A 20,892-nucleotide genomic window follows, 5' to 3' on the forward strand; every position below is an offset into this window, starting at 1 on the left:
GAAAGCTAATTCGGACCATAAAGATTCCAAACCATCAAAATACTAAATCTGGCCATAAACTCAAGTCCATGGGCCTAATCCGGCACGGCCCACTAGTCCGGCCCGCTACTTATTTGACTGATCCATAGGGTCAACCCCATGACCCGATCCATTAACCCGTTTCTTTAACCCATTAAGTTTGACTCGGCTGAAATGATTGAGTCAGCTATGTCAATGTGTTGACTCAATGATTTAGTGATTTGAATCACTAAAACTCACTTCATCTTCAACCTCTAGCATACTTGAAACAACATAAGGGTCCAACTTTGGGAATCTATAATTTACTCGTTTCATGACCAAATTGAGTAACTATTGTCTCTATGGAAATATAGCATCTCCCTCTACAAATTTATAGTTTCGTTCTGGATCTAAATCCATCTCTAACACACCTTATTTGATCCATCAAGACTGCTAGTCACCGCAATAACAAGAAATTTCCAGATTTGGTAATAATCACTAAAATCATCATAACTTACACAATTTAACTCCAAATTGAACAAACTAAGTTTCTATGGTTTGGTAATTCAATATTCTACAATTAACAAGTATAAACAATGATCAAATCAACCTATAGGATGTCTAGAAGCCAGAAATAAGTGAAAACAGTAATTACATGGAATCATGATTATCATATAAAGAACCTGCTTGTTTCTATACTATTCTTGAATCCAACACAGACCCAATCCATCATTTACATATAAGAATTGATTAGAAGGATTACCTTGATTGGTTTACTAAGTTTCCATCAACATCACCAAACATCCACCATCATCACCATAAATCAACAACAACACCATCACTTTCAAAATAATCATCATCAACACAAGAGCTTCAACACTAAAACTATGTTCTTCATTTATTTCTATAACTCTTATTTTGACCTCTCTTTGGATGCTACTCAAATCCTACTCAAAGTTTACATAACCACTCTTAAGGTTCTCATATATTTATCTCCATTACTTATTCCTTCTTGTTTTCTACCAACTAGTAAACATCTCCCTACTTCCGTAACTCCCTCTCACTTTCACTTGCTCTCTGTCTTCCTCTCCACTCTTATTATCTTACTACTAGGTGATACAAATAGGTGATACAGAAGAAACAGAAATTGAAAAGATAACTATTCTAATAATTTAACTAATCACACTAATTACATTTACATGTATACTAACCGTAACCTAAACCTAAATTAGGTTCTTACTATCACCAACCTATTAACTGACTAAGGGGTAACCTTATGCTATACAACGATCCAGTCTTATTAAAGGTACAGTCAAGTCAAAGAAACGGTCAACGATCAACGGCGACGGTCAACGGTGAAGTCAGCTCCGGTTGACTTTTGTTAAACCGCGACACCCAACTTCCGAGTGCGATATCTTCTTCGTACGGTATCCGATTTACGCGTTTGAGTAGTCCATTTCGCCAAACTTTTCGATACCTATTCAATGATACTAGTTTCGTATCTAAATCGTGGTTAGATTAATTTCTATTAATTTAAATTTATATTATTTAATCGAGTCATTAGCGACTTAGTCGTCTCTTGACCGGTCTAACATCGTTGACGAGCTTGAGGATCGTTACATTCTCCGCACCTTATATCATTTTCGTCCTCGAAAATCGATCCGTCCTTCTTAACATTTCAAACTCCCCATCTTAAATAAAAACACTATTTCTCGACTAAATACAAGTACTGTTCATACTTACAAACGCGCGAAAACTAACTCATTTTAAATGAGTTCGAAACACAAGAAATGAAACACAAACCTATTTTGTTTTCTACAACTAAAAACTATAATTTGTAGCTCTAAGTTCAATAAACTAACTTTCCTATTTCATAAGGATTGTCTTTAAGTTCACTATGGTAAATTTGATTCTAACAAGTATGTCTAAGTTCTCTGCACTAAAATTTATAATCTAGTATTTAATAATTAATTAATTTGATGTAATTTATCCGTATAACCAAGTCCAAATTTGATTTCAAGTAAATCCTTAATATATGATATTTTAACTTTACTGTTATGCAATATATAAATTTTCAAATATTAACTATGCTAATTTTTTTATTAACATAACTATTGAAATATTATTATCGGTAGTGTTACTATTCCCTATACCTTAATTGATGTCGTTATTAGCTTATTACTATTCCAGGTGGTACGCTAAGTCTTAATTTTCTAAGTATGATTTTACATTCATGTAACAATTACTATAATTGATATCAAGTCTGTATAGTAGCTATCTTATTATATACATTAGCTTTGGCAACTTAATATTATTTCAATCTCAGTCTGCATAAAATTATGATGTGTTCTAATAGTCTTTAAATTTTGCTATTAATACAAAGTATCTTATTCATATCCAAATTTTACTCCCTTTAAGTCTAACATCATACCAAGCATCCAAATACTATTATTACATCTCCAAGTGTATTTGTTTAATTTAATGATTTATACACAAGTTTTTGAACTAAAAAAATAATTTGGGTATAAAATTATTAACAAATTTAGTCTTTTTATTTACGTTATAACCCCACGTTCTTAAGTGTTAACCTAATAAGTCTTATATTATCTATGGGTTTCAAAATTCAAGAATGTATTTCTAATTTTATGACCGTAGATAACTAATAATTCTGCGTAGTTACTAGGCCCTAATTATTATTCTTATCGTTATATACTTACTAATAAGATTTTTAATTAGATAAAATTCAAAATACAACACTATTTGATAGATGTTATTATTACTATTATTATGATTAAGTGATCTTATTACCATTTATTATTAATAAGATTAATGGTCAAACTATTGTCTTAACTACTCTTACAACTTAACTTCATATCTACTTTAATACATTAATGGTTCTAATTACGAGAATAGGTACTCTATCGGTTTCTAAATAAAATTTGGGATCTAACAGTTCACTAATAGAAACAAGTCTTCCTAATATGAATGGTAATCCATCCTTTGTAGTTGGCCTATCCAGGTTAGCAAGACCCGATGATGGTTTCCTACGGACAAAGACAACACAAACACACCATAATTTCAAACCTCACAATTCTCCAGTGCTAGATTATCTAAGTATGATTCAATTGAGACTAACTAATTTCTAGTTATATATTGAAATTTTCTAACTTATACCACAATTGGTTTCAGCCTACAATTTTTACTTCATAATTTATATAATAACGTACCTACGCATCACAATAATAAACAAATCAGCATGTTATACAAATCAATCAAACAATTCAATTCAAAAATATTTTAGTTCTTGATTATTTTTAGTGATTTAAGATTTATCTCACAACCCAACCCAGTTCTAAGCTAATCTAGTTCACTAACTGGCACTGGTTATTATCTATTGTTTCCCATTTAAGATCTAATAGTGAGCTCTGATACCAAGTCTGTAGCGCCTCCAAAGCTAGCAGCTGACTAACCCATGAGATTAATAAAAAAGAGGCACTTAGAATCTAAAACATTCACTTAACATTAAATTAAGAAATCTGTTACAAAATTTAATCCAAAAACCAACCCACTCAAAAAGTATATATACAAGAACTCCTCTCAAATGATACATATATAATAGTCATTTGTTTACATAATATACAACTTAATAAACATAGCAATAATTAATCAATAACAGACTCAATTCCTCGAAGCTTTCGCTGCACAACTCTGATCTGTCTATGAAACTGAAAGTGGGAATGGGTGAGCACATCATCCCTAAACGGGGTTCCCCGTAGGAATAACAACTAGCTTTCAAGTAATCATTAGTATGATTTGAAGACAATACAGGTTTATTAAAAGACGATAAAACGAGGAAAAACAATAAACATAATGTAGAAACTTCTTCAAAGACATTCATAAATAACAGTAAACATCCATGTATGAGATGTGTGTTGCCGCACATAATGGAAGAGTAATATTGATGCCAATTCCACACTGAATAGGTAATACTGCAGTGTATCGCTCTAGCCATAGAATACTGAATATATATAAAGGAATAATAATATTGCGGTGTATCGACCTAGCCGTGTAATATTGCGATGTATCTCCCTAGCCATAGAATACTGATATTGTGTCGGCACACATCTCATACCACACATAGCACGCAAATATATGCATGAATTTCACAACACAAAGATTGATTTGTAAAACAATAATGAATACAAGAGAGTTCATTATCGATTCCCACCTCTTTTGATGACAAGCCTCGCCTACCTTGAGACCCATAAGCCACTTGTTCATCTTTGAATTTATCGTTGTTAAAAAGAGTAACTGTTAATCACACAAGCACTCTAATAATTAGCCAATAGGCTCACACAAAGTTCATCACATAATCTCATACAATTCTCTAGTTATGGGCAAAGTGAACTAACTAATGGTTCTAGTTTTATTAATGACTTTATAACTTAGCAATAAGTATTTTTTGGGATAAAACAATATCCAAAAATCCAAATAGCGTTAAATTGGGTGTCATCGGAAATCCCTAAAAAAACCGTACAACTTTGCAGAAGGAACCGAAAAATAATTCGGACCATAAAGGTTTCAAACCACCAAAATACTAAATCTGGCCATAAACCCAAGTCCATGGGACTAATCCGGCACGGCCCACTAGTCCGGCCCGCTACTTATTTGACTGATCCATAGGGTCAACCCCATGACCTGATCCATTAACCCGTTTCTTTAACCCATTAAGTCTGACTCGGCTGACATGATTGAGTCAGCTATGTCAATGTATTGACTCAATGATTTAGTGATTTGAATCACTAAAACTCACTTCATCTTCAACCTCTAGCATACTTGAAACAACATAAGGGTCCAACTTTGGGAATCTATAATTTACTCGTTTCATGACCAAATTGAGTAACTATTGGCTCTATGGAAATATAGCATCTCCCTCTAGAAATTTATAGTTTCTTTCTGGATCTAAATCCATCTCTAACACACCTTATTTGATCCATCAAGACTGCTAGTCACCGCAATAACAAGAAATTTCCAGATTTGGTAATAATCACTAAAATCATCATAACTTACACAATTTAACTCCAAATTGAACAAACTAAGTTTCTATTTGGTAATTCAATATTCTACAATTAACAAGTATAAACAATGATAAAATCAACCTATAGGATGTCTAGAAGCCAGAAATAAGTGAAAACAGTAATTACATGGAATCATGATTATCATATAAAGAACCTGCTTGTTTCTATACTATTCTTGAATCCAGCACAGACCCAATCCATCATTTACATATAAGAATTGATTAGAAGGATTACCTTGATTGGTTTACTAAGTTTCCATCAACATCACCAAACATCCACCATCATCACCATAAATCAACAAGAACACCATCACTTTCAACATAATCATCATCAACACAAGAGCTTCAACACTAAAACTATGTTCTTCATTTATTTCTATAACTCTTATTTTGACCTCTCTTTGGCTGCTACTCAAATCCTACTCAAAGTTTACATAACCACTCTTAAGGTTCTCATATATTTATCTCCATTACTTATTCCTTCTTGTTTTCTACCAACTAGTAAACATCTCCCTACTTCCGTAACTCCCTCTTACTTTCACTTGCTCTCTGTCTTCCTCTCCACTCTTATAATCTTACTACTAGGTGATACAAATAGGTGATACAGAAGAAACAGAAATCGAAAAGATAACTATTCTAATAATTTAACTAATCACACTAATTACATTTACATGTATACTAACCGTAACCTAAACCTAAATTAGGTTCTTACTATCACCAACCTATTAACTGACTAAGGGGTAACCTTATGCTATACAACGATCCAGTCTTATTAAAGGTCCAGTCAAGTCAAAGAAACGGTCAACGATCAACGGCGACGGTCAACGGTTAAGTCAGCTCCGGTTGACTTTTGTTAAACCTCGACACCCAACTTCCGAGTGCGATATCTTCTTCGTACGGTATCCGATTTACGCGTTTGAGTAGTCCATTTCGCCTAACTTTTCGATACATATTCAATGATACTAGTTTCGTATCTAAATCGTGGTTAGATTAATTTCTATTAATTTAAATCTATATTATCTAATCGAGTCATTAGCGACTTAGTCGTCTCTTGACCGGTCTAACAGCGTTGACGAGCTTGAGGATCATTACATTCTCCGCACCTTATATCATTTTCGTCCTCGAAAATCGATCCGTCCTTCTTAACAATTCAAACTCCCCATCTTAAATAAAAACACTATCTCTCGACTAAATACAAGTACTGTTCATACTTACAAACGCGCGAAAACTAACTCATTTTAAATGAGTTCGAAACACAAGAAATGAAACACAAACCTATTTGGTTTTCTACAACTAAAAACTATAATTTGTAGCTCTAAGTTCAATAAACTAACTTTCCTATTTCATAAGGATTGTCTTTAAGTTCACTATGGTAAATTTGATTCTAACAAGTATGTCTAAGTTCTCTGCACTAAAATTTATAATCTAGTTTTTAATAATTTATTAATTTGATGTAATTTATCCATATAACCAATTCCAAATTTAATTTCACGTAAATCTTTAATATCTGATATTTTAACTTTACTGTTATGCAATATATAAATTTTTAAATATTAACTATGTTAATTTTTTTATTAACATAATTATTGAAATATTATTATTGCCAGTGTTACTATTCCCCATGCCTTTATTGATGTCGTTATTAGCTTATTGCTATTCCAATTGGTACGCTAATACTTAATTTTCTAGGTATGATTTTACATTCACGTAACAATTACTATAATTGATATCAAGTCTGTATAGTAGCTATATCTTAATATATATATTAGTGTTGGTAACTTAATATTATTTCAATCTGAGTTTGCATAAAATTATGATGTGTTCTAATAGTATTTAAATTTTTCTATTAATACAAAGTATCTTATTCATATCCAAATTTACTCTCCTTTAAGTCTAACATCATACTAAGCATCCAAATACTATTATTACATCTCCAAGTGTATTTGTTTAATTTAATGATTTACTAAATCAGTTTTTGAATTAAAAAAATAATTTGGGTATAAAATTATTAACAAATTTAGTCTTTTTAATTTACGTTATAACCCCACTTTCTTAAGTGTTAATCTAATAAGTCTTATATTGTCTATCGGGTTTCAAAATTCAAGAATGTATTTCTAATTTTATGACTGTAGATAACTAATAATTCTGCGTAGCTACTAGGCCCTAATTATTATTCTTATCGTTAGATATTCATTAATATGATTTTTAATTAGATAAAATTCAATACAACACTAATTGATAGATGTTATTATTATTATTATTATTATTACTATTATTATGATTAAAAGTGATCTTATTACCATTTATTATTGATAAGATTAATGGTCGAACTATTGTCTTAACTACTCTTACAACTTAACTTCATATATACTTTAATAGATTAATGGTTCTAATTACGATAAAGGGTACTCTATCGGTTTCTAAATGAAATTTGAGATCTAAGAGTTCACTAATAGAAGCAAGTCTTCCTAATATGAATGGTAATCCATGCTTATAGTTGGCCTGTCCAGGTTAACAAGACCCAACGATGGTTTCCTACGAACAAAGACAACACAAACACACCAGATTTTCAAACCTCACTATTCTCCAGTGCTAGATTATCTAAGTATCATTCAATTGAGACTAACTAATTTCTAGTTATCTATTGAAATTTTCTAACTTATACCACAATTGGTTTCAGCCTACAATTTTTACTTCATACTTTATATAATAACGTACCTACACATCACAATAAATAAACAAATCAGCATGTTATACAAAACAATCAAACAATTCAATTCAAAAATATTTTAGTTCTTGATTGTTTTTAGTGATTTAAGATTTATCTCACAACCCAACCCAGTTCTAAGCTAATCTAGTTCACTAACTGGCACTGGTTATTATCTATTGTTTCCCATTTAAGATCTAATAGTGAGCTCTGATACCAAGTCTGTAGCGCCTCCAAAGCTAGCAACTGACTAACCTAAGCGATTAATAATAAAAAGAGGCACTAAGAATCTAAAACATTCACTTAACATTCAATTAAGAAATTGCTACAAAATTTAACCCAAAAACCAGCCCCACTCAGAAATATATATATACAAGAACTCCTCTCAAATGATACACATATAATAGTCATTTGGTTTACATAATATACAACATAATAAACATAGCAATAATCAACCAATAACAGACTCAATTCCTCGAAGCTTTCGCTGCGCAACTCTGATCTGTCTATAAAACTGAAAGTGGGAATGGGTGAGCACATCATCCCTAAAAGGGGTGCCCCGTAGGAATAACAACTAGCTTTCAAGTAATCATTAGTATGATTTAAAGACAATGCAGGTTTAATTGAAAGACGATAAAACGAGGAAAAACAATAAACATAATGTAGAAACTTCTTAAAAGACATTCATAAATAACAGTAAACATCCATGTATGAGATGTGTGTAGCCGCACATAATGGAAGAGTAATATTGATGCCAATTCCACACCGAATAGGTAATACTGCAGTGTATCGCTCTAGCCATAGAATACTGAATATATATAAAGGAATAATAATATTGCGGTGTATCGCCCTAGCCGTGTAATGTTGCGGTGTATCGACCTAGCCATAGAATACTGATATTGTGTCCGCACACATCTCATACCACATAGAGCACGCAAAGATATGCATGAATTTCACAACACAAAGATTTATTTGTAAAACAATAATTAATACAAGAGAGTTCGTTATCGATTCCCACCTCTTTTGATGACAAGCCTCGCCTACCTTGAGATCCATAAGCCACTTGTTCATCTTTGAATTGATCATAGTTAAAAAGAGTAACTGTTAATCACACAAGCACTCTAATAATTAGCCAAAAGGCTCACACAAGGTTCATCACATAATCTCATACAATTCTCTAGTTATGGGCAAAGTGAACTAACTAATGGTTCTAGTTTTATTAATGGCTTTATAACTTAGCAATAAGTATTTTTTGGGATAAAACAATATCCAACAATCAAAATAGCGTCAATTGGGTGTCATCGGAAAGCCCTCGAAAAACCGTACAACTTTGCAGAAGGAACCGAAAGCTAATTCGGATCATAAAGGTTTCAAACCATCAAAATACTAAATCTGGCCCTAAACCCAAATCCATGGGCCTAATCCGGCACGACCCACTACTCCGGCCCACTACTTATTTGACTGATCCATAGGGTCAACCCATGACCCGATCCATTAACCCGTTTCTCTAACCCATTAAGTCTGACTCGGCTGACATGACAGAGTCAGCTATGTGACTCAGCTGACTCAATGTGTTGAGTCAATGATTTAGTGATTTGACTCACTAAAACTCACTTCATCTTCAACCTCTAGCATACTTGGAAACAACATAAGGGTCCAACTTTGGGAATCTATATATACTCGATTCATGACCAAATTGAGTAACTATTGGCTCTATGGAAACATAGCATCTCCCTGTATAACTTTATAGTTTCGTTCTAGATCTAAATCCATCTCTAACACACCTTATTTGATCCATCAAGACTGCTAGTCACCGCAATAACAAGAAATTTCCAGATTTGGTAATAATCACTAAAATCATCATAACTTACACAATTTAACTCCAAATTGAACAAACTAAGTTTCTATGGTTTGGTAATTCAATATTCTACAATTAACAAGTATAAACAATGATAAAATCAACCTATAGGATGTCTAGAAGCCAGAAATAAGTGAAAACAGTAATTACATGGAATCATGATTATCATATAAAGAACCTGCTTGTTTCTATACTATTCTTGAATCCAACACAGACCCAATCCATCATTTACATATAAGAATTGATTAGAAGGATTACCTTTATTTGTTTACTAAGTTTTCATCAACATCACCAAACATCCACCATCATCACCATAAATCAACAAGAACACCATCACTTTCAAAATAATCATCATCAACACAAGAGCTTCAACACTAAAACTATGTTCTTCATTTATTTCTATAACTCTTATTTTGATCTCTCTTTGGTTGCTACTCAAATCCTACTCAAAGTTTGCATAACCACTCTTAAGGTTCTCATATATTTATCTCCATTACTTATTCCTTCTTGTTTTCTACCAACTAGTAAACATCTCCCTAATTTCATAACTCCCTCTCACTTTCACTTGCTCTATGTCTTCCTCTTCACTCTTCTTATATTACTACTAGGTGATACAAATAGGTAATACAGTAGAAACAGAAATTGAAAAGATAACTATTCTAATAATTTAACTAATTACATTTACATGTACATGTACACTAACCGTAACCTAAACCTAAATTAGGTTCTTACTATCACCAACCTATTAACTGACTAAGGGGTAAACTTATGCTATACAACGATCCAGTCTTATTAAAGGTCCAGTCAAGTCAAAAAAACGGTCAACGATCAACGGCGACGGTCAACGGTTAAGTCAGCTCCGGTTGACTTTTGTTAAACCTCGACACCCAACTTCCGAGTGCGATATCTTCTTCGTACGGTATCCGATCTACGCGTTTGAGTAGTCCATTTCTCCTAACTTTTCGATACCTATTCAATGATACTAGTTTCGTATCTAAATCGTGGTTAGATTAATTTCTATTAATTTAAATCTATATTATCTAATCGAGTCATTAGCGACTTAGTCGTCTCTTGACCGGTCTAACAGCGTTGACGAGCTTGAGGATCATTACATTCTCCGCACCTTATATCATTTTCGTCCTCGAAAATCGATCCGTCCTTCTTAACAATTCAAACTCCCCATCTTAAATAAAAACACTATCTCTCGACTAAATACAAGTACTGTTCATACTTACAAACGCGCGAAAACTAACTCATTTTAAATGAGTTCGAAACACAAGAAATGAAACACAAACCTATTTGGTTTTCTACAACTAAAAACTATAATTTGTAGCTCTAAGTTCAATAAACTAACTTTCCTATTTCATAAGGATTGTCTTTAAGTTCACTATGGTAAATTTGATTCTAACAAGTATGTCTAAGTTCTCTGCACTAAAATTTATAATCTAGTATTTAATAATTAATTAATTTGATGTAATTTATCCGTATAACCAAGTCCAAATTTGATTTCAAGTAAATCCTTAATATATGATATTTTAACTTTACTGTTATGCAATATATAAATTTTCAAATATTAACTATGCTAATTTTTTTATTAACATAACTATTGAAATATTATTATCGGCAGTGTTACTATTCCCTATACCTTAATTGATGTCGTTATTAGCTTATTACTATTCCAGGTGGTACGCTAAGTCTTAATTTTCTAAGTATGATTTTACATTCATGTAACAATTACTATAATTGATATCAAGTCTGTATAGTAGCTATATCTTATTATATACATTAGCTTTGGCAACTTAATATTATTTCAATCTCAGTCTGCATAAAATTATGATGTGTTCTAATAGTCTTTAAATTTTGCTATTAATACAAAGTATCTTATTCATATCCAAATTTTACTCCCCTTTAAGTCTAACATCATACCAAGCATCCAAATACTATTATTACATCTCCAAGTGTATTTGTTTAATTTAATGATTTACGACATAAGTTTTAGAACTAAAAAAATAATTTGGGTATAAAATTATTAACAAATTTAGTCTTTTTATTTTACGTTATAACCCCACGTTCTTAAGTGTTAACCTAATAAGTCTTATATTATCTATCGGGTTTCAAAATTCAAGAATGTATTTCTAATTTTATGACCGTAGATAACTAATAATTCTGCGTAGTTACTAGGCCCTAATTATTATTCTTATCGTTATATACTTACTAATAAGATTTTTAATTAGATAAAATTCAAAATACAACACTATTTGATAGATGTTATTATTACTATTATTATGATTATAAGTGATCTTATTACCATTTATTATTAATAAGATTAATGGTCAAACTATTGTCTTAACTACTCTTACAACTTAACTTCATATCTACTTTAATACATTAATGGTTCTAATTACGAGAATAGGTACTCTATCGGTTTCTAAATAAAATTTGGGATCTAACAGTTCACTAATAGAAACAAGTCTTCCTAATATGAATGGTAATCCATCCTTTGTAGTTGGCCTATCCAGGTTAGCAAGACCCGATGATGGTTTCCTACGGACAAAGACAACACAAACACACCATAATTTCAAACCTCACAATTCTCCAGTGCTAGATTATCTAAGTATGATTCAATTGAGACTAACTAATTTCTAGTTATATATTGAAATTTTCTAACTTATACCACAATTGGTTTCAGCCTACAATTTTTACTTCATAATTTATATAATAACGTACCTACGCATCACAATAATAAACAAATCAGCATGTTATACAAATCAATCAAACAATTCAATTCAAAAATATTTTAGTTCTTGATTATTTTTAGTGATTTAAGATTTATCTCACAACCCAACCCAGTTCTAAGCTAATCTAGTTCACTAACTGGCACTGGTTATTATCTATTGTTTCCCATTTAAGATCTAATAGTGAGCTCTGATACCAAGTCTGTAGCGCCTCCAAAGCTAGCAGCTGACTAACCCATGAGATTAATAATAAAAAGAGGCACTTAGAATCTAAAACATTCACTTAACATTAAATTAAGAAATCTGTTACAAAATTTAATCCAAAAACCAACCCACTCAAAAAGTATATATACAAGAACTCCTCTCAAATGATACATATATAATAGTCATTTGTTTACATAATATACAACTTAATAAACATAGCAATAATTAATCAATAACAGACTCAATTCCTCGAAGCTTTCGCTGCACAACTCTGATCTGTCTATGAAACTGAAAGTGGGAATGGGTGAGCACATCATCCCTAAACGGGGTTCCCCGTAGGAATAACAACTAGCTTTCAAGTAATCATTAGTATGATTTGAAGACAATACAGGTTTATTAAAAGACGATAAAACGAGGAAAAACAATAAACATAATGTAGAAACTTCTTCAAAGACATTCATAAATAACAGTAAACATCCATGTATGAGATGTGTGTTGCCGCACATAATGGAAGAGTAATATTGATGCCAATTCCACACTGAATAGGTAATACTGCAGTGTATCGCTCTAGCCATAGAATACTGAATATATATAAAGGAATAATAATATTCCGGTGTATCGACCTAGCCGTGTAATATTGCGATGTATCTACCTAGCCATAGAATACTGATATTGTGTCGGCACACATCTCATACCACACATAGCACGCAAATATATGCATGAATTTCACAGCACAAAGATTGATTTGTAAAATAATAATGAATACAAGAGAGTTCATTATCGATTCCCACCTCTTTTGATGACAAGCCTCGCCTACCTTGAGATCCATAAGTCACTTGTTCATCTTTGAATTTATCGTTGTTAAAAAGAGTAACTGTTAATCACACAAGCACTCTAATAATTAGCCAATAGGCTCACACAAAGTTCATCACATAATCTCATACAATTCTCTAGTTATGGGCAAAGTGAACTAACTAATGGTTCTAGTTTTATTAATGACTTTATAACTTAGCAATAAGTATTTTTTGGGATAAAACAATATCCAAAAAATCCAAATAGCGTTAAATTGGGTGTCATCGGAAATCCCTAAAAAAACCGTACAACTTTGCAGAAGGAACCGAAAAATAATTCGGATCATAAAGGTTTCAAACCACCAAAATACTAAATCTGGCCATAAACCCAAATCCATGGGACTAATCCGGCACGGCCCACTAGTCCGGCCCGCTACTTATTTGACTGATCCATAGGGTCAACCCCATGACCTGATCCATTAACCCGTTTCTTTAACCCATTAAGTCTGACTCGGCTGACATGATTGAGTCAGCTATGTCAATGTATTGACTCAATGATTTAGTGATTTGAATCACTAAAACTCACTTCATCTTCAACCTCTAGCATACTTGAAACAACATAAGGGTCCAACTTTGGGAATCTATAATTTACTCGTTTCATGACCAAATTGAGTAACTATTGGCTCTATGGAAATATAGCATCTCCCTCTAGAAATTTATAGTTTCGTTCTGGATCTAAATCCATCTCTAACACACCTTATTTGATCCATCAAGACTGCTAGTCACCGCAATAACAAGAAATTTCCAGATTTGGTAATAATCACTAAAATCATCATAACTTACACAATTTAACTCCAAATTGAACAAACTAAGTTTCTATGGTTTGGTAATTCAATATTCTACAATTAACAAGTATAAACAATGATCAAATCAACCTATAGGATGTCTAGAAGCCAGAAATAAGTGAAAACTGTAATTACATGGAATCATGATTATCATATAAAGAACCTGCTTGTTTCTATACTATTCTTGAATCCAACACAGACCCAATCCATCATTTACATATAAGAATTGATTAGAAGGATTACCTTTATTTGTTTACTAAGTTTCCATCAACATCACCAAACATCCACCATCATCACCATAAATCAACAAGAACACCATCACTTTCAAAATAATCATCATCAACACAAGAGCTTCAACACTAAAACTATGTTCTTCATTTATTTCTATAACTCTTATTTTGATCTCTCTTTGGTTGCTACTCAAATCCTACTCAAAGTTTGCATAACCACTCTTAAGGTTCTCATATATTTATCTCCATTACTTATTCCTTCTTGTTTTCTACCAACTAGTAAACATCTCCCTAATTTCATAACTCCCTCTCACTTTCACTTGCTCTCTGTCTTCCTCTTCACTCTTCTTATCTTACTACTAGGTGATACAAATAGGTAATACAGTAGAAACAGAAATTGAAAAGATAACTATTCTAATAATTTAACTAATCACAATAATTACATTTACATGTATACTAACCGTAACCTAAACCTAAATTAGGTTCTTACTATCACCAACCTATTAACTGACTAAGGGGTAAACTTATGCTATACAACGATCCAGTCTTATTAAAGGTCCAGTCAAGTCAAAGAAACGGTCAACGATCAACGGCGACGGTCAACGGTTAAGTCAGCTCCGGTTGACTTTTGTTAAACCTCGACACCCAACTTCCGAGTGCGATATCTTCTTCGTACGGTATCCGATCTACGCGTTTGAGTAGTCCATTTCTCCTAACTTTTCGATACCTATTCAATGATACTAGTTTCGTATCTAAATCGTGGTTAGATTAATTTCTATTAATTTAAATCTATATTATCTAATCGAGTCATTAGCGACTTAGTCGTCTCTTGACCGGTCTAACAGCGTTGACGAGCTTGAGGATCGTTACATTCTCCCACCTTATATCATTTTCATCCTCGAAAATCGAACCATCCTTCTAAACATTTCAAACTCCCAATCTTAATGAAAAACACTATCTCTCGACTAAATGCAAATACTGTTCATACTTACAAACGCGCGTAAACTAACTCATTTTATATGAGTTCGAAATACAAGAAATGCAACACAAACCTATTTGGTTTTCTACAAGTTAAAAACTATAATTTGTAGCTCTAAGTTCAATAAACTAACTTTCCTATTTCATAAGGATTGTCTTTATGTTCACTATGGTAAATTTGATTCTAACAGATAAGTATGTCTAAGTTCTCTGCACTAAAATTTATAATCTAGTATTTAATAATTTATTAATTTGATGTAATTTATCCATATAACCAATTCCAAATTTAATTTCACGTAAATCTTTAATATCTGATATTTTAACTTTACTGTTATGCAATATATAAATTTTTAAATATTAACTATGTTAATTTTTTTATTAACATAATTATTGAAATATTATTATTGCCAGTGTTACTATTCCCCATGCCTTTATTGATGTCGTTATTAGCTTATTGCTATTCCAATTGGTACGCTAATACTTAATTTTCTAGGTATGATTTTACATTCACGTAACAATTACTATAATTGATATCAAGTCTGTATAGTAGCTATATCTTAATATATATATTAGTGTTGGCAACTTAATATTATTTCAATCTGAGTTTGCATAAAATTATGATGTGTTCTAATAGTATTTAAATTTTTCTATTAATACAAAGTATCTTATTCATATCCAAATTTACTCTCCTTTAAGTCTAACATCATACTAAGCATCCAAATACTATTATTACATCTCCAAGTGTATTTGTTTAATTTCATGATTTACTAAATCAGTTTTTGAATTAAAAAAATAATTTGGGTATAAAATTATTAACAAATTTAGTCTTTTTATTTTACGTTATAACCCCACTTTCTTAAGTGTTAATCTAATAAGTCTTACATTATCTATCTGGTTTCAAAATTCAAGAATGTATTTCTAATTTTATGACCGTAGATAACTAATAATTCTGCGTAGCTACTAGGCCCTAATTATTATTCTTATCGTTATATACTTACTAATATGATTTTTAATTAGATAAAAGTCAATACAACACTACTTGATAGATGTTATTATTATTATTATTATGATTATAAGTGATCCTATTACCATTTATTATTAATAAGATTAATGGTCGAACTATTGTCTTAACTACTCTTACAACTTAACTTCATATCTACATTAATAGATTAATGGTTCTAATTACGAGAAAGGGTACTCTATCAGTTTCTAAATAAAATTTGGGATCTAAGAGTTCACTAATAGAAGAAAGTCTTCCTAATATGAATGGTAATCCATGCTTGTAGTTTGCCTGTCCAGGTTAACAAGACCCAACGATGGTTTCCTACGAACAAAGACAACACAAACACACCAGAATTTCAAACCTCACTATTCTCCAGTGCTAGATTATATAAGTATCATTCAATTGAGACTAACTAATTTCTAGTTATCTATTGAAATTTTCTAACTTATACCACAATTGGTTTCAACCTACAATTTTTACTTCAAACTTTATATAATAACATACCTGCACATCACAATAAATAAAAAATCAGCATGTTATAAAAAACAATCAAACAATTCAATTCAAAAAAAAATTAGTTCTTGATTGTTTTTAGTGATTTAAGATTTATCTCACAACCCAACCCAGTTCTAAGCTAATCTAGTTCACTAACTGGCACTGGCTATTATCTATTGTTTCCCATTTAAGATCTAATAGTGAGCTCTGATACCAAGTCTGTAGCGCCTCCAAAGCTAGAAGCTGACTAACCTATGCGATTAATAATAAAAAGAGGCACTAAGAATCTAAAACATTCACTTAACATTCAATTAAGAAATCTGCTACAAAATTTAACCCAAAAACCAGCCCCACTCAGAAATATATATATATACAAGAACTCCTCTCAAATGATACATATATAATAGTCATTTGGTTTACATAATATACAACATAATAAACATAGCAATAATCCAATAACAGATTCAATTCCTCGAAGCTTTCGCTGCGCAACTGTGATCTGTCTATGAAACTGAAAGTGGGAATGGGTGAGCACATCATCCCTAAAAGGGGTGCCCCGTAGGAATAACAACTAGCTTTCAAGTAATCATTAGTTATGGGCAAAGTGAACTAACTAATGGTTATAGTTTTATTAATGGCTTTATAACTTAGCAATGATTATTTTTGGGGATAAAACAATATCCAACAACCCAAATAGCATTAAATTGGGTGTCATCGGAAAGCCCTCGAAAAACCGTACAACTTTGCAGAAGGAACCGAAAGCTAATTTGGTCCAGAAAGGTTTCAAACCATCAAAATACTAAATCTGGCCATAAACCCAAGTCCATGTGCCTAATCCGACACGACCCACTAGTCCGGCCCGCTACCCATTTGACTGATCCATAGGGTCAACCCATGACCCGACACATTAACCCGTTCCTCTAACCCATTAAGCCTGACTCGGCTGACATAACTGAGTCAGCTATGTGACTCAGCTGACTCACTGTGTTGACTCAATGATTCAGTGATTTGACTCACTAAAACTCACTTCATCTTCAACCTCTAGCATACTTGGAAACAACATAAGGGTCCAACTTTGGGAATCTATAATTTACTCATTTCATGACCAAATTGAGTAACTATTGGCTCTATGGAAACATAGCATCTCCCTCTACAACTTTATAGTTTTGTTCTGGATCTAAATCCATCTCTAACACATCTTATTTGATCCATCAAGACTGCTAGTCACCACAATAACAGGAAATTTCCAGATTTGGTAACAATCACTAAAATCATCATAACTTACACAATTCAACTCCAAATTGAACAAACTAAGTTTCTATGGTTTGGTAATTCAATATACTACAATTAAAAAGTATAAACAATGATCAAATCAACCCATAGGATGTCTAGAAGCCATAAATAAGTGAAAACAATAATTACATGGAATCATGATTATCATATAAAGAACCTGCTTGTTTCTATACTATTCTTGAATCCAACACAAACCCAATCCATCATTTACATATAAGAATTGATTAGAAGGATTACCTTGATTGGTTTACTAAGTTTCCATCAACATCACCAAACATCCACCATCATCACCATAAATCAACAAGAACACCATCACTTTCAAAATAATCATCATCAACACAAGAGCTTCAACACTAAAACTATGTTCTTCATTTATTTCTATAACTGTTATTTTGATCTCTCTTTGGTTGCTACTCAAATCCTACTCAAAGTTTACATAATCACTCTTAAGGTTCTCATATATTTATCTCCATTACTTATTCCTTCTTCTTTTCTACCAACTAGTAAACATCTCCCTACTTCCATAACTCCCTCTCACTTTCACTTGCTCTCTGTCTTCCTCTCCACTCTTCTTATCTTACTACTAGGTGATACAAATTGGTGATACAGAAGAAACAGAAATTGAAAAGATAACTATTTTAATAATTTAACTAATCACACTAATTACATTTACATGTATACTAACCGTAACCTAAACCTAAATTAGGTTCTTACTATCACCAACCTATTAACTGACTAAGGGGTAACCTTATGCTATACAACGATCCAGTCTTATTAAAGGTCCAGTCAAGTCAAAGAAACGGTCAACGATCAACGGCGACGGTCAACGGTGAAGTCAGCTTCGGTTGACTTTTGTTAAACCTCGACACCCAACTTCTGAGTGCGATATCTTCTTCATACGGTATCCGATTTACGCATTTGAGTAGTCCATTTCGCCTAACATTTCAATATCTATTCAACGATACTAGTTTCGTATCTTAATCTTGGTTAGATTAGTTTCTATTAATTTAGATCTATATTATCTAATCGAATCATTAGAGACTTAGTCGTCTCTTGACCGGTCTAATAGCGTTGACGAGCTTGAGGATCGTTACAATAATTTTTGATTGAAGATTGTTAATAGAAAATGATTTATATTTTATATATTTTTTTTTAGAATTATTAAGAATGTATAAGGGTAATCTAGTATTTTAATACACTTTTGACACCCCTCATCATTCTCTATTAGGTGGATGAAGAAATCCATAGGCCCCGATTAAGTGGGATAAACCCCAATTTAGACAGGAAGTTGTTATCTGGTTGATGTATTTTTTGTACTCATAATGTTTAAATGTTGTGTTGAAAATGTAGAAGCTAAAGCTTAAATCATTTTGCAGTCCAGGGAAAACATGGTGTTGTAAGGCTGATTCATATGGAGAAATATTGTGGGTCGATGGGAACGTAAAACCGTCTCCTAAACTTTTTCTTCTTTTTCTTTATGCTTAACAGTAGGGAAGTTTTTTTTTTTTTGCTAGGCTAAAGTCGGACTCAGGCCCCTATCCAAATCCAGCCAGTTGAATTGGCCCACTGCCAAACCCAACCGCACCAAATCTCTCTATACCAAACCTTTACGGTGGGGATTGAACTACTGACTTCCTCCTTAATGGATTTGATGGGATACCACTAAACTACGTCCTTGGACCCTAAAAAAAACACGCAAGGTTAGAGGGTGGAGATTGAGAATTTGACCCACCCTTCCGTATCTTTTCCAATTTAAAGCTAATAATTAAACCTCACATGGGGCCACTTTATGTATTTAAAATCATAAACTCTTAAAAACCAGAGCTTAATTCTCGTCCAAATATATATATCTCAATTGAATACTAATTATATTCAGGACAATTTTATATATTTTTTTTAAAAGTTAAATCCTAAAAAGATGTAAATTTCCTATCGCATCATAAGACTTAGACATTCCCTCGACCTTACTTGGAGACAATGTACAAGTGTATACCTCTTTCCTCCGTAACAGTCAACCTAATAATTTGTACCATTTTAGTAGTATTGAAATGCAGAAATGTGCGTAGTTCGATTCCTTTTCAATGACACACTTTATGTCAGTGCTTGGTGGATGAACTTGAGATGAACATTTTGGCTAGGTTGAGCCAGATTTATAAAAGGGATACCAGTATTAGCTAAGGTGATATTATTTGAGTGATCCGATGATCAGGATCTGTTAGCACTTGTTTGTCCTACATTTAATGATACCACCTCTGTTAATATTGATATCTCAGTTTGAGGCCTACAACTAAAAAGACGAAAACGAGTTATTTTGAAATAAACTCAAAAACTCCTCAACCAACTATTTTTGTTCAATGGTTTATTTATCCTTGGTTAATTAGTGTTAATCCATTTGATAAATAGATGTTTCATCTTTTTAATTCGAAAATCAACTAATCTTAATTGGTCAACAAAACATGAAAAATCTTAATCCTTTTATAAAAACATCAACCAAGAACCGGTGTCCTCGTAGGTCGATTCTGGATTGACGTTCTCTATTCATGAAGAACACAAAAAAATAGGTGGATATAGACCGATTATAAGAATTAGGGGTTCTAGATGTACATATAAATCGATTGAGTTATATTTTCATAAATAAAATATTCATTCATAGTTTAAGCATTATATGGGATAATTTAG

Source organism: Papaver somniferum, chromosome 9 (genome assembly GCF_003573695.1).
Source record: "Papaver somniferum cultivar HN1 chromosome 9, ASM357369v1, whole genome shotgun sequence".
Taxonomy (NCBI): Eukaryota; Viridiplantae; Streptophyta; class Magnoliopsida; order Ranunculales; family Papaveraceae; genus Papaver; species Papaver somniferum.